Source organism: Alligator sinensis, unplaced genomic scaffold (genome assembly GCF_000455745.1).
Source record: "Alligator sinensis unplaced genomic scaffold, ASM45574v1 scaffold511_1, whole genome shotgun sequence".
NCBI classification, from domain to species: domain Eukaryota; kingdom Metazoa; phylum Chordata; order Crocodylia; family Alligatoridae; genus Alligator; species Alligator sinensis.
This window is the reverse complement of record NW_005842114.1, coordinates 154,241-168,971: the sequence shown is the minus strand read 5'-3', so window position 1 is coordinate 168,971 and position 14,731 is coordinate 154,241. Positions and strand designations below refer to the sequence as shown.

The 14,731-nt window shown below is 44.8% G+C and overlaps 1 protein-coding gene across 3 annotated transcripts in view; it reads right to left on the bottom strand.

The window, feature by feature from the left end:
* TP53INP2 (tumor protein p53 inducible nuclear protein 2) overlaps positions 1-14,731 on the bottom strand; it is a 59,640-nt gene that overhangs the window by 43,669 nt on the left and 1,240 nt on the right. The gene's annotated exons all lie outside the window — the stretch shown is intronic.

The window sequence follows — 14,731 nt, the reverse complement described above, 5'->3', positions numbered from 1 at the left end:
CTTAAATATCTCTCCTAGAAGTCTCCCATTCTGCTTCCCTCTTCCAGGTTTGTCTTCTCATTCTTTCCCACCCATGCATCTCCCACTCCACAACCATTCACTGTGATTTCTTCTCTTCTTTCCTGAAAGAACCATAGTTTCATAGTTGGTAGGGTCGGAAGGGACCTGAGCAGATCATCTAGTCCAACCCCCTGCCATGGCAGGAAGGAGTACTGGGGCCAAATGACCCCGGCAAGGTGTTCATTTAGCCTCCTGTTAAAGACCCCCAGGGGAGGAGCCAGCACCACTTTTCTTGGAAGTTGGTTCCAGATCCTAGCCGCCCTGACAGTGAAGTAGTGCCTCCTGATATCTAGCCTGAATCTACCGTAGACAGTGACAGCTGGCTCTGTAGGTCTGGACTTCAGGGAAGGGCCTGTGTCCTCCGTGTTTGTACAGTGTAAAAGGTCCCGATTCCATGTCTGACCTCTTGGCTGCAATGCAACAACTAGTTACTTGCATGAAGGTGCCATACCCAATTTGGTGTTTTCCAGACAAGAAGAAAAAGCCTCTGCTACAAAGAACAGAACAGGCTGGCACAGGTTGAACAGAGCTCAGGGAGTAGGGCAACACAGACAGGAAAGATTCCCTACCACTTTTCTGGAGCATTGAGTCAGGCTTATTTGATCATGTGGGATATGCCCAAAAGCTGCATTGTCTATGGTTGCAGAAAGAGAACTGACACATCTGAGTTCTTGCATTCGCCTCCCACTGCATGAAGCCAAACTGTTCTGACATGTGAGATCACCTGTGATCATGCTGTTAGGTTTCTCTGGGAGGTATATTAGCTTCCATGAGACCATTAACCCCACAAATGGCCCTGACATCTTCCCTAAAGATCCAGAAATCTGTAAAATAAATTAAAAGTTAGGTTAAAACTGGGAGGGGTGGAGGGAAGGCTGGTGTGCATATGCAGGACAGCAAGCAGAACTGCTCAGCTGTGTCAGATCCTACACTAACAGTTAACAGAGATTCTCTCTTAGCACAAACCCTAGGGGCTTGTGTTTTAGGAGCAGGAGATCAGAGTGTACCTCTGCTGTTGCACAGTAACAATCACAAAGTTCTTTGGGTGGCCGTGATTTTGTTACAAGATCCCATTACCACTCTCCTGCTTCCCTAGCTCAACATGGCAGGCATTAGGGCCCATCAGAAATTTATCAACCTTTCACAGAGCGCTTATACAGGCAGTCCTCCACTTACAACATTTTGAGTTACAAGGTTTCACACTTACAACCTTTATAAATTGACACCCTGTTTCAACTTTCTGACCTCAGTTTCGACTTTACAACACTTGATCTGACCCCAAGCCACGGCAGCGATCAAGTTCGCTGCGTTGCCCATCTCCCTGGAGAACATCCGTCTAAACTTCCTTGGACACTTTCTTTAAAAAAAGCAGAGAAAACTCCAGAAAACCCTGCAGCCAAGAAGACTCCAGAGAAGACTCCAGCCAAGAACCCTTCAAAAAGTCCAATCAAGAGCCCTTCAAAATGTCCAGCCAAGTTTCCTCAAAGAAGTCCTTCCAAATCAATGTGATTGCTATTTACAATATAAATACATTCATGTAGCTATATTACTCATCTATAATTGATTGAGTACAAAATTATGGATTATTTTTGGTGAAAATAAGGTATCGGGCCTTGGTTCAGGAGTCAATCCCCCATTTATAATATTGTTTCCTATGGGAAAATCAGTTTCGAGTTACACTGTTTTGACTTAAGACCTGGTTTTCAGGAACCAATTGTGTTCTAAGTCTGAGGGCTGCCTGTATTTGTTAAATACATTACAAGTTGTCAAGAGCAGAAATCAATCAACTTCTGTCCTGGAACGCATGGTTTCTCCTAGCAACATAGCACAGAAATGTTACCATGCCTCTTTGCACAACACATCACCTCTTAAGTTTTGAGGTAAATGAAGATTTGAGGACTAACAAAGCCCAACCACACCCCAAACAGGGGACTGAAAGCTGTCTGAGGAAGGCTTGTAAAGCACATTCTTTCAGTCTAAATAAATTGCTTTTTAAGTCTTAAGATTTGAAGGTTTTCCTCTGTGTTAATAAAAAACACAGGGCAGGAGGGAAAAGGCAGTTGGACACCTTAGTGTAGCAAGTAGTTTGGTGAAGAATTATGGGCCACTTTCTTAGCTAATGCAAGTCGGAAGATCTGAGCTCATGGATGCACAAAGGGGCTGCTGAGATGGATATTGAACCAAATGTAGCAATTGCAGAATTTTTTTTTATGCTTGTGTAACCATGAACAGCCTTCCCTGTCACACAATGTAGTATTCGTACCAGACCACATGCACTAGTCCGAACCAATCCCCGATGTAACTCCAGTGACTTCAAAGGTGTTCATTTTGGCTTGGAAGAACTACAGATGTGAGAATCAAGGCCTATGCTGAAGTCCTTAATTTGTGCTGCTTGTGAGTAGCCTTTGTTTGATGGACACAGGCAACATTTAAAGCTAAAAAATAGCCCTGCCTTGGTAGGCATCCCATACTGTGTTCCAAACATGCATTGTTTTTTTAAACTGATTTTTGCTGTAGCACAACATACAACCATAGTGGCTGGCTCACACTGCAAACCATCACAAGCTAGCTCATGCCTCTGTAGGAAGAGGGTGTAGAAACAGGCCATCCCTGGGCAGGGAGGAATTTGGTTCTGCTCATTCGCAAGGGGAGGCAGGCAGGCCCTGTAAGGCTGCGGATCAGCAAAGCCTTTAAGCACATGCATTGGCTTCAGGGGCAGGGCCTGATTAACCCTTTAGTTAACGCTTTTGTTCGCTGGATTAACCCTAGGCAAACAAACTCGTGGACCCCTACTTGTTTCACTCAATAATTATAAGAAGTAAAATAAGCACAGCTGGGCCCCTTTTTCACTTAGGGCCCTAGGCATGTGCCTAGTTTGCCTATGTATTAATCCGGCCCTGTTCAGGGGTTATTAAATACTTTGCTGAATTGCAACCAAAAGGAGCCTGAATGTTTCTATGCTGTCTTCTGATGTTTCACTGTGGAGTGAAGGCTGGTTTGTACTAAGTCCATCCCTGAAATAAAGGTTATACAATGGGCAGTATGATAAAAAATATAGGTAAGCAACAACACCATGACTCCCCACAAAACACTGGGTTGATGACCCAAAATAGTCCTGTTTAGAGTGCCAGGGAATCCGAGATCCTAGCAGAGAAGAATGCTTGAAGCTGCCTCTTCTGTTGCTCTAAACCAGTGATTCTTAAGCAGGGTGCCGTGGTGTCCAACCAGGTGTGCCAATATCTACATGTGGCTGACAAGATAAACCCAGAGATTTCAAATAGGAATCCATAGTGTCACAAATATTCTGCCCTGCTGTGATCTTTCTGATTTCTTTGAAACAAAAGGACAGCTCTAATATTTTTTCCAAAGTCAAAAAAACAAGTGAAAGTGAAGCGCTGCCATTTTTCCTTAAGTCTAAAGAAGCTGAGAACCACTGCTCTAACCACTGAATTTTGCTCAAACATGAAAGTGCTTCCCAAGAAAAGTTTAGGGAAGGAGTTAAAAACTAGGTTAGCTGAGTACATAGTACAAATAATGCAAGTTAGACATTAACAGAACTGACATTTGGCCTGTCTTCTAGCAAAAAAGTAAATGGTCTCCATGTCCTTGGTGGGCAGAGGGAAGGTGGAAACTGAGGTGTCAAGAGGTTAAGTGACATGCCCCAAAGTTACATATCAAGCCAGTGATGAAGCCAGTCACTGAAACAAACTTTGGACTTTCAAACCCCAGCTTTTAATTACTAGAAAAGGCTCTGTTCCTACAGCTATAACTGCTACCAGATGCAGTGTGAATATACCAACAATATAATGTAGGCAGAAGTGGGCAGGGTTTTGCTACTTGTTGTTAGTTACTCTGCAGTAACTGCTCCTGTTTTTACCCTATGGTTAATGAAAGCTCAACTGTGGTAACTTACTCCTCATCCACTGGGGGCTAATCTACCACAGTTTGACTTCCACTTATAACCCCAAAAGAGCATGCACATGGGTGGTCAATGCGGAGTAGCTGACTGTAAAGTCCCTCATCCTTTTATCCAGTGGCAAGTTACCCCTATATCCATATACACAGATCTGTCTAAGAGGTCCTACTATTTCAGCTTGCTTCCTCTTACGTCTTTATATGCATTTTAAACAAAAATAAATAAACACACATAGTAGCCTAATACTCGTCCTAAGTAACCATGTAATAATACATCCTGTCGTGGCCAGGCTCAATCCTGCAAAAAAACAAACTTGTCAGAATGACTGATGGAGGCAAAAATTCCCTGAAGCAGTGGTTCTCAACCTTTTTTGTACCAAGACCCATTTGTAAACATTGATGACCGGTCCTGACCCAGTGCCCCTCTCTCCCCACCTTCTGCCCCCAGACCCCAGCCATCCAGGGAGGGCATGGGGGCCTCAAGTAGCCCCTCACAGGCTGGAACTCTGCCAGCCTGCAAAGGAAAAGCCATGGTTTCCCCATGTTTTTCTCTTTTAAAAGAGAACCCATTTTTAAAGTTTGTTCACAACTCTATCGTATATACTTGCAACCCACTTTTGGGTCGCGACCCATGGGTTGAGAAATGCTGCCCTGAAGGACATAGGTTTTAGCTTCCTGCCCTAAAGGTGCAATACTAACACAGAAGTAAACACAGTGGGGCAGATACTTAGCTGGTATAAATCACTGATTTACTACTCTGATTTACATCAGCCAATTAATTGACTTCAAGTGTTAGAACCGTGGCAGACCCTAACAGCCTGTTTTGTTACAGCGAAAGTGTGGGGAGACACTAGGCTAAGATCTGGTTTATAGCCAAGGGCAGAATCAGGGCTTTACTTTAATAGAACCTGCCCATAGCAATTTGCACTAAGCAGATGACTAAGAATTAAGTCATTTGCCACTGAAGTTCCTTTTATAGGAAGGCCAGAGGACAGCAGTAAGTTAGCTGTTGCTTACAGTGGCCATGTTCCTGCCTCACTTGCTCACCGGGTATTTCTTTAGCAGCCAGTAGTTTGGAATAAACAAGCTGTATATTTTGTTTCCTCACTCTTGTTAAAGGAGCCCTTGAAAACAGTGGCTACACACATGGTGGATAGGGATCTAAATGCTGCATCCAACTATGGTTTTCAAGCCAGATTTTATCTCCAAACTTGCTGCTTCCCTGCATAGAGACAGGGAATTCCACAATGGTGTCTTAGTCTCATCTCCTTTCTGAAGGATCAGGAAAACTATATGGTGTGTTACAATTAGCAGATATTAAAACAAAATACACCCAGGAAAGGCAGGCAGGGCATTAGTGCTGGATCTTCTACACGCTCAGGTTGTTTTAACTGCAGAATTAATCCAGACTTTTACTTATGTGCTGCCCCAAAGCCCCTCCTATCTACACACAAAACCCAACCCTGGCACACACAAGGTGCTTTCAGCCCAAGCTCATAATCTTGTCTGGTGTGGCTGGCTGTAGTCTAGCCCTGAGTTTGCAGCAATGATGCAAAGATGAACTACTCAAATGCCAATACTGTTTTACTGTTATCCTGTGTGTCCAGGACATATAGTGTCCCACAGCTGACTGGGATCTCGGTGTCTCAGCCTGCTTCAGACAGTTCCATCAGAGGTCCAATGGCAAACCTGGGTGAATACAGCTCCAGGTAGAAAACAGGACTTGAAGTGTGGTTATGCCAACAGCCAAGCTAGGCCAGGCTAACCTAGGTGCCAATCACCACATTAACTCTGGGAGGGTAGAAAACATACTAAGCAGATGAGCTGCTTCTTCATGAGTGAGCAGAATCCTTTCACATTCCTTCTCTTTAGCTCCATCTATGACCCTCCACAATGGAAGGTGAAGCCACTAGCAAAAGGCACTTCCAGCAACCGTTTTCTCTCTAGGTGAGAACATCCTAAGTGGCCTTCCACTCTTATGCAATCCAATCCAAGGAACATCTTCCAAGATAATGCAAAATGACTCAGGAGTGGCTCAGCTATGAAAGGGTCTGAAGACCCTAGAATCTTTGTTTCAAGCTGAGTGGGTTAGTTTCCTGCTTCAAAGGTTCCCAAGTAGAGATACTGAATCCCAAACATTTTATGGGTTTTTTTGGGTGAAACCTGAAGACCAAGGTTCTTCCTATTCTGCAGAGAGATTTAAGAGCCTAAGATATCTTTCACCTAAGTAAGGGTTGCCCTTGCTGCCTTAGCTAAAATACAGACTGTATGTTCCCCATAGATGGCAAGAGTGCAAACAGCACGAGGAGACAATGCCAGGCTCAGTCATTCATGATTTAGTGTAAAGAATGCACAAGAGTCATGCTTGGTTAAGGATGTTTCCAAGAGTTGTTTTATGTGCATTTGTGCTTTTGCCAGCATGGGCCACTGTCCCACTCCCTGCGTCTGAGAAGCAGCTGCACTTCAGGAGTGGAGAAAGAAGTTCCTGTATGCAAAATTTGGGAATGAAAGCTGTTATTCAGAAGTCTGTTGTAGACAGACGTCTCTACAAGCACCAACATGACCTTTCGTCTTGATCCCACTCCCACTGAAATCTATGGCAAAACTCCACAGTCTTCAGTACAGGGAGGATCTGACTTGTTATTTCCCCATGGCCCTTAGCTAGTAGCTCTTTCCAACACAATAAGCAAATATTCTTCTTTGTGCTCTTGACCATCATAGCACTTTACAGGAGCGAGAGAAAAGATACACCTTTGCTATTCAGTGCTAGAAGATAATCTGCTCCCAGAGATCCACAGCACACATTGCAAAGTTGTAACACAATGCATCTTGATCCACTAGCTGCATTCAGCTATTTCCTTGTTTGCAGTGGTACAATTCTGAGTTGCAGCAGGTGTGGGGAAATAGAAGGCTCAGAGCTACCATAGTTGAAGAGAGAGTGACAAGCAAGGCAAAGAATTCCTGTGGAGTTTTAGAGAAGCTTGTTATTGAGCTTAAGCAGGTTTTGGTTTCCTTCGTACAACTATAATCATGTCCATGGGCAACTGGTTCTGCCTTAGTCGGGGGAGGGCATGTGCCCCCTCTGCGACCAGTCCCACCGACCGGGGGGGTGCCCCCTGTGGCCAATTCCGCTGCCTGGGAGGACCCCCATGGCCAATCCCGCAATGTTGGGGCACCGGCACTCCCGCCTGCTCCCCAGCCCATTGTCTAAGTGGCAAGTGCAGCCAGTCAGGGGGTGCACCAGCACTCTCAGGGGGTGCACATGCACCCCCATCCACTCCCTACATGTTGCCACTGATCATGTCAAGGAACCCCATAAAAACATAATACACATGGAACCCAGTTCAATCCCCATCACTGGACTTACATCTTGAACTGTCCGATTTGTACTGCACTTGTTGGGATACTGTTCAATCAATCTCGTCTCCACTCCAGCTGGTAACTGGAGTAACTAGGTTCCCCAAGCCAGTTCTTATTGTACTGCAGAGGTAAAAAGACCTTTGATGCTTTGTTCACACTTCTGAGACCAGAGGGAAAAAAAATCTTTGATCTCAAACCTCATACACAATGAACCTACCAGTGAAATGCAGCTGATACAATAGTAAGACATGGCTCCTACACAACGCTGCATCCATCCAGCTGAAAGCAAATAGAATGATGTGGATTCTCCCCAAGAAAGGAAACTGTGGTTCCTCATAGGAGATTCAGTCCAGAGACTGAATCTGTCCTAGAGAAAGAAGAAAGTAATCCCATTCTCACTCCTAGGCTAAGTACAGACAGTAAAAAGCCTGAAGCTGAATCGATTCAGTCTTTGCAGGTTAGTCTAAGCTGCAGAATTTAAACTGAGAAACAACTGGGTATATATTTACTTTTGATTCAGGAAATACAGCTACATGCCTGCAGTGGCACAGGCCAGAAGCCAGGGGGTGCTAGAGCACACCTCTCTAGCACATAGCCAGCATGGACTGTGCATTCACTTCTTCCTGCTGCCCCCAAGGTCTCTGGGATTTGCAGTCCAGAATCACAACAACAGGACTCTGCAGAATTGCTCATCACTTCCTCTTTCTGCTTCCAGGTGTCTCTGGGATTTGTAGTCCACAGTTGCAGCCAGCAGTTTCAGTAAATTTAGCAGGGCAGGGCACTTAGGGGAAGGCGGGTTTAATGCCCCCTCCCTGGCCCCAGACCCCAAATGGACAGCATAGCCTAGCCTAGGGCTGGAAAGCATGCTGAGATGCTGGGAGAGTATGATTTAACTTGAACCAGCAAGGGGTCTGGGACAGAAGTTTCATAAACTGGTTTGACCCAAACCAGTTAAACCTGATGCTACATTTAACCAGGACTCACTACTCAGCAGCTAAATGAATCTGTCAGAACAATGGATACACATGGGTTCTGATGTTTCTGAAAATATGGCACCAGTGATGGAGTCTCAGCAACTGGAAGCTGGCCTTCAGGCTCTCACCACTAGTAACAGGTTTATCTTAAACTAGTTTCAGTCATTTTGAAACTGGCTTATGTGCACTGAGCTTCTCTTCTGTTACAGGTTTAAACCAGTTTCAGATGGCTTAAACCGATTTATATGTAACTTCTGTCCCTAGCCCTAGGGGTAGCACTTGCCCAATCGAATTGGTTGTTTGGGATTTTTTGACCAAAAAAAGGAAAATAAAATAATAAATTAAACATGTACAAGAATGAAAAAAATTCCAGCTAGCTCCAGTTTTTCAACCTTGCAGATCATAGTAATGGGGTCCTTACAATCAGCAACAGGGAAGTCTTGTGGGTAGCTTAGAAGGAAGGGAGCTACTCTGAGCAGGACATGCAAGGATATTCCTTAAGGCTGCACACATCTACAGCCCTCGCTAGATGCTTGGGGCAGCAATGGGCAGGGCAAACTTGGCCTGGGCCTGGGCCTGGCTAGCATGTGCAGCAGGCCCTCATGGTCAGGAGCACACTGCCCATCATGAATTAGGGCTGGAGAGAATAAGTCTACTGCCCCCTTCCCTTCCTGTCTGCAAAGCAGCTGGCTGCAGAGTGACATAGCTTAGCTTGTTTGTGGAAGTGCTTGGCAGGGGGCACCTGCTCAAAGCCGACAGCTAGAGGATTACGCTGTGCTAGCTGAACAAACAAAAGCTTCGTTTTTCTTTCCTCTCCAGCACAAACACAGAGGTGGCTGGTGCCACCAAGCTCCACTGAGTGAAACAAGGTGCTGTCTGTGAGGCATCCAAGAGGACTCCAGCAAGCTCAGGCCTCAGAGCATCATCTTGGCATAAGCAAACGTAACATCCTGTTCTCTCACAGGCAGGAGCTGATGCAGTTACTGCCTGATATGGCATTTCTGCAGGAGCTTGATTTGGGCTGGGACTCAAAAGGAAACACTATTATTACAGTTTCATGAGTCATGGTATAACTTGACTTGTCTTCACCCTCATCTCTGCTCTCAGGATTCTGCAGAAAAGAAGATTAAACATCTCTTGGTTTCTCTCCACCCAATTGGCCCTTGGCTGCCTGAGAGTAGGGCTGTCAGCAGAGTTACCTTGAATTGCAACAAAACTGTTCCCCATGTGCCAATCTTCATGGCCCTTTTTCTCCCAGTAGCTCCACTCAAGGCCAAATTAATTGTTTAAAGATAAAGTTTGTCATACTGCTTCCAAAGGTACAGCTGCTCCAGACTTCTCAGTACTTTAATCTTGACTGGCTAAGACCTTCCAGCAAGTGACAATAAGAGTAAGTGCCTTAAACAATTCATTTTTCCCCATAGAGCAGCATACAAGACTCAGTTTTGTGAGTCGTCGTCACTGCAAATAGCCTCACAAGCTAAAAATAGGAAAAAGAAATCACAACAAAGACCCATGATGCACAGAAATCCTACAGAAGATAGGAGTGGGAATCCATTGCTTTGTAGTTACCAGGAACAGCAGATCTAGACTCACAGCCTGTAATAACAGTAATGATACTGCTGGGAAATGGCACAGCACTCCTTAAACTTTCCATAAATACTGCACGGCAGGATGGCTACTGACGACTAACAAGAGGAAATGTTTTTCCTTAGCAGAACCAAGAATACCCAGCATAGCTGTCACTAGAGACGTAGGAGGGACAAATCAGGTGCATCCTTGTGATGATCTTTGGGAAATGCTATTTTCAAATTGTTTTGCCAAAAAAGTCATGTGCATAAGGCTGTATTCTCCCCTTGGCTGTCTGTCATCCCCCAATACACCTTCCTTCCAGACAGCCCTTAAGCAGATGTTTTGGAAACATATTAACCCAGCAGGCTCTCCAAGGCCACCTGTTTGGTTTAGATGCACTACGGTGATCATTTGCAACTATAGGTCCACATCAAGACACAGACCTTAAGCACCAGAGCACATCCCTCTGTCACTGGGGCAAAAGGAAAAACCAACAGCTGGCAGATATTACAGAGTTGTTAGCCTCTATGAACAGGCCGCCAGACAATGCACACTTTATCAGTCTTTTGTTCGTATAAAAACTCTGGGGCGAGAAGCTTTTACTCAGCCTCCTAATATTCTGCTCACCTAGAGATTTTTTTAAAATGGGAAACATCATTAGTATGTCTGTTGGCATCAGTGTCAGAGCAAATGTGGGAAAGTCCATTTTGCTCCTAGGCTTGGTAAGTTTGAAGGACAGTTTTACAAGGTTGGGTTAATTCATTTAGTTTATTGTTGCTGAAAACATTGATACATAAAGTCAACTGTTTACTTATTTGTTCGGCAACAGGGTTTTTAATTGATTAATACCTCTCCCTAAGGGAACCTTATCTGTATCAGTGCGATGCTAAAAGTTATAGCTGATTCTTGCAACTGAATACAGTGGACGTTGGTGTCTGAGTCCTTTGACACTACCTGGGCTAAGGGGTCTGTCCGTAGGGATTCAATTGAGGATTATTCAGAATTAATAGGGAGCAAAGAAGTGATTAATTGTTGGAAAGTCTAAGAAGAAATGTTTTATTCTTAGGATTTTAAATTTGAGGGAGGGAAAAAGTCTATTTTGCTTCAGACTGGACCATTCAGTTTCATCGCTTAAGCCAACTGAAATGCAAGACGTGAATAAACACTCTGCATGGTTAAAAACAAATGAAAGGATTCAAGTAAGCACCTTGACTACTTTATAGTGGTGGTAGTAACACATGAAAGGAATGCTTTCTCTCCAAAAACATTGGCATCTTCCACTGGCAGATACCTCTTTAAGAATCCTCTCCCTCACATCTTGCTGAACCAAATGGACCATTTTCTGTACCTGAAGGGGGCATATCCTCACCTGGATGTATGAGAAGCCAAGTTAAGTGTAAATTCCTGGGTAGTTACATAGTACAATACACACCAAGTCAAATTTGTCTCTCATGTAGCTTGACTAAGGTCAGAGGATTAATTTTACCTATCCCTTATTTTAATTCCTTGCACATATGATGTATCTAGAAAAATATTCATTGGTGGACTTCAAAGATTGTTTCAAAAGGCAGGGATATACAAATGGGCCAAGGTGTTACTTGTGAACTTTGTTTTTCTCCATTTGATGCATGTCTTTAAGAATATTACTGTGCGTAACTGCATAAGTGATGAATAGGCCAATATCATATTCCTTCAAATACAAGACAACCTTGAATTCCAGATGAACGCAAATTTTTTTCTCTCAATTTAAGGAAGAAAATAAAACATAAAATAAAGATACATCTGATGCACAAGAGATTGTTCTAGCCTTTCCTTGAATTTATTATGCAGGCCATTTTTAAAAGTGCATCTTAAAGGAATATAATAGGCATTATGGTAAACCATGTGAGGACTGAGTACCTGATAGTCATACTTTCAAGATGCAACAGTTCCCAATCTTGCAGTAAACTCTGTATGGTACTTCTATCTGCTTAAAATCTATTTGTGCCTCAGGTGAGAATGACGATGGGTGGAATATGGGCTGTCTGTGCAAAACAAACTGCAGAATAAGAGGCAAAGAGATTCTTTGATAAAATCTATATTTTGTCTTGGCAGCAGACACTAGATATTTGTGCCTTAAAAAATTCTGATATTTTGTTCTCTTTATGTTCACATTCAGAGATTCCTGAATTTTGATTACATTATGAAATATGTGTTTGACTAGTAGTTTTTTTAGAGCAGATATATCCATCTCTCTTGTGTTGTAGGAAAAATGGGAAGAGAATGAAAGAACATTTGTTTTAGGGCAGGATTTTTCTTGATAATACTGGCACTAAGTATGGAAGAATGAAAAGCTTGAATGGGATGAAATGCACCCCTCTCCATAAGCACAGAAGCCCTACCCATTTTAACCAGGGTTCTACTGCCTACTGTGTTCTTGTCTACACTTGTATAAAAGTGCTCAGTGCTTATTGAGCTGGTTTCTTACTGACATCCATTGTTTGCAAGGGGTATTTCTTGTCATGTGAACACTGCTTTTAGCAGAAGGCAGGGCAGGGTAGCACCTTGGAGACTGACTGGTTCAGAGAGGCATGAGGTTTGGTAGGCAACAGTCTATTTTATCTGCCTGACTTCAAATTAGGACAGCTAACCTACCTCTCACTGCCTTAAGCCTGAACTTGGGGCCTAGGTGGTACCTATTCCTTTGCCGGGAGGAGGGGTAGGGAAGGGGTGGGGGGGGAAGGGAAGGGGAGGGGAAGAAGAGATGTGAAACTGCCCTGGGATTCTGTTTATAATGGAGAAATGTACAAAAGTGATTATCATCATGTCCAACAGCTTCCCAGTGTTATTCGTGGTGAGAGCCTGAAGGCCAGCTTCCAGTTGCTAAGACTACATCATTGGTGCCATATTTTCAAAACCATCAGAACCCACATGTGTCCATTGTTCTGCAAGATTCATTTAGCTGCTGAGTAGTAAGTCTTTATGAAAGCCTGGCTCTAGTGACTTGACATTTACCACCTGAGAAATAGGTGTAAATGAAATGGTACTAAACAGGTTCAATAGCCAGAGCTTTGTCTACACAGCTTCTAAAACCCCTTCAGCTGAACAGGGAGCTGTTGTTATATGCCACAACCTTCTCTACACTGGGGAAGTTTACTCAATATTTCAGGGCCTGTCCCTGCATCTCTGTCAAGCTGTCAAGGCCTATTTAAAAGGCTCAGGACTAAAATGAAGGACACCCAGTTCAGGAAAACACTTGATCCATGTTCCAAATCTCAAATCCCAAAATCGAGTTATTCAGGAAACTTCAAATAATGTTTGTCCAACAATGCAATTAGCCACTTAACTAAATACACAGAAAATTCTAGCTCAGGGGTCGGCAATGCTTTTGGGCTGAGTGCCAAAAAAACCCCGCAACCTTAATTTGTAAGATGTTGGCATGCCAGGGCAGCTGGCAGGGGAGCCGTGAGGGGTCCAATCCTTGTTGCAGCAGTGCAGCCACAGCCCCAGCCCCTTCCCCACCATCCTCCCGAAGGCGCACATGCCAAGCAAAATGCTTTTGCATCATAGGCGATGCATAGGTGGGACACAGGGGGCCACATGCCCCCACTGAGAGTGAGCACTCCTTGAAATTGGCTCTGTCAGCATCACATCACGTTTGGGCAGTTTGCTGTACATGGAAGTGCCAGCACTTCCACTGTCGCCATACTGCTGGTGCACTCACTGACCGGCTGCTGGGGGACTGCCCCCCCTGGGTGGCCTGCTGCTAGGAGCCCCCCCCCCATCATGCCCCGCTGGTGCCCCCCAAAATTGGGAGGCACCAGTCGCCCATGCTTTGCATGCCATGCTCTGGCACCCATGCTGGGGTTGCCGACCCCTGCTCTAGCGTCTGTTTCCTTCGACAGTGTCACTGACCCAAGCAATTATTACACCAGGCTGAATGGATTGCATGTAAATACCTTCATACTGTGGAGGAAGGACACATGAAAATTTTAGGTCAGATTTTCTTGAGCAACTGAAACATAGTTTTGAAGGATTTTTACATAGAGCTGCGTGTCCCAGAGGGCAGTCAGTAAAAAAGAACTTCCTATTTTATTTGACAGCTAATTTTATTTGACCTCACACATAATGGGTTAGGCATTATATTATGTTTAACATAAACCCTTTTTCATCTTGCTCAGTTCACTAGCTTAGATGCTCGGTTGGTCGTGACATGTTAATGGTATGGAAGAAAAGATCGGCTTTGATTGATGACAGATGTAAAATTAGCTAGCACATTATATACCTTACATTTTAAAATAACAGCGCCGTAAAGTAACCCGAGTTGTGGCCAGCAGCAGGGCTGTTATTAAGGGTAATTTACTCCCCAACTTCAGCAACCTAATTGTCCTGGCTACCGGACTCTCTGGTCTGGCTCAGCCTCAGCCAGGCAAAGCCGTTTGCCTCCAAAGATCTCGGCGGACTGCACTAGTATCGACACTGAGCACATCGCAGTCCTCCGCACAGGTCAAGGGAGGACAGTTCAGTGTGCGTGGGTGGGGGAGGGCTGGCCTTGATGACGTCTCAATGTCAAATGCAAATCAGGCCACGTCACCATAGGCTCCCAATCCCAACGAGCCAATGGGGACAGAGATGAGCTTTTCATCCGAATCCGTTGATGAAGAAACAAACAAGGAGAAGGGAGGCGAGTGGAGAGGAGGCGGCGCCAGGAGCGCGCAGCCCGAGCCCTGACCGGGAGGCCTGGCCCCGGGGAGGGAGCCGCTCTGCTCCGGGTGCTCGGGCGGGGCCGGGGCTCCGCCCGGCAGGCGCGATGCTGGTGCCCGCAGAAGGGAGGACGCTGCGTGGCAAAGCAGGGCTGGGGCAGTTGCCCC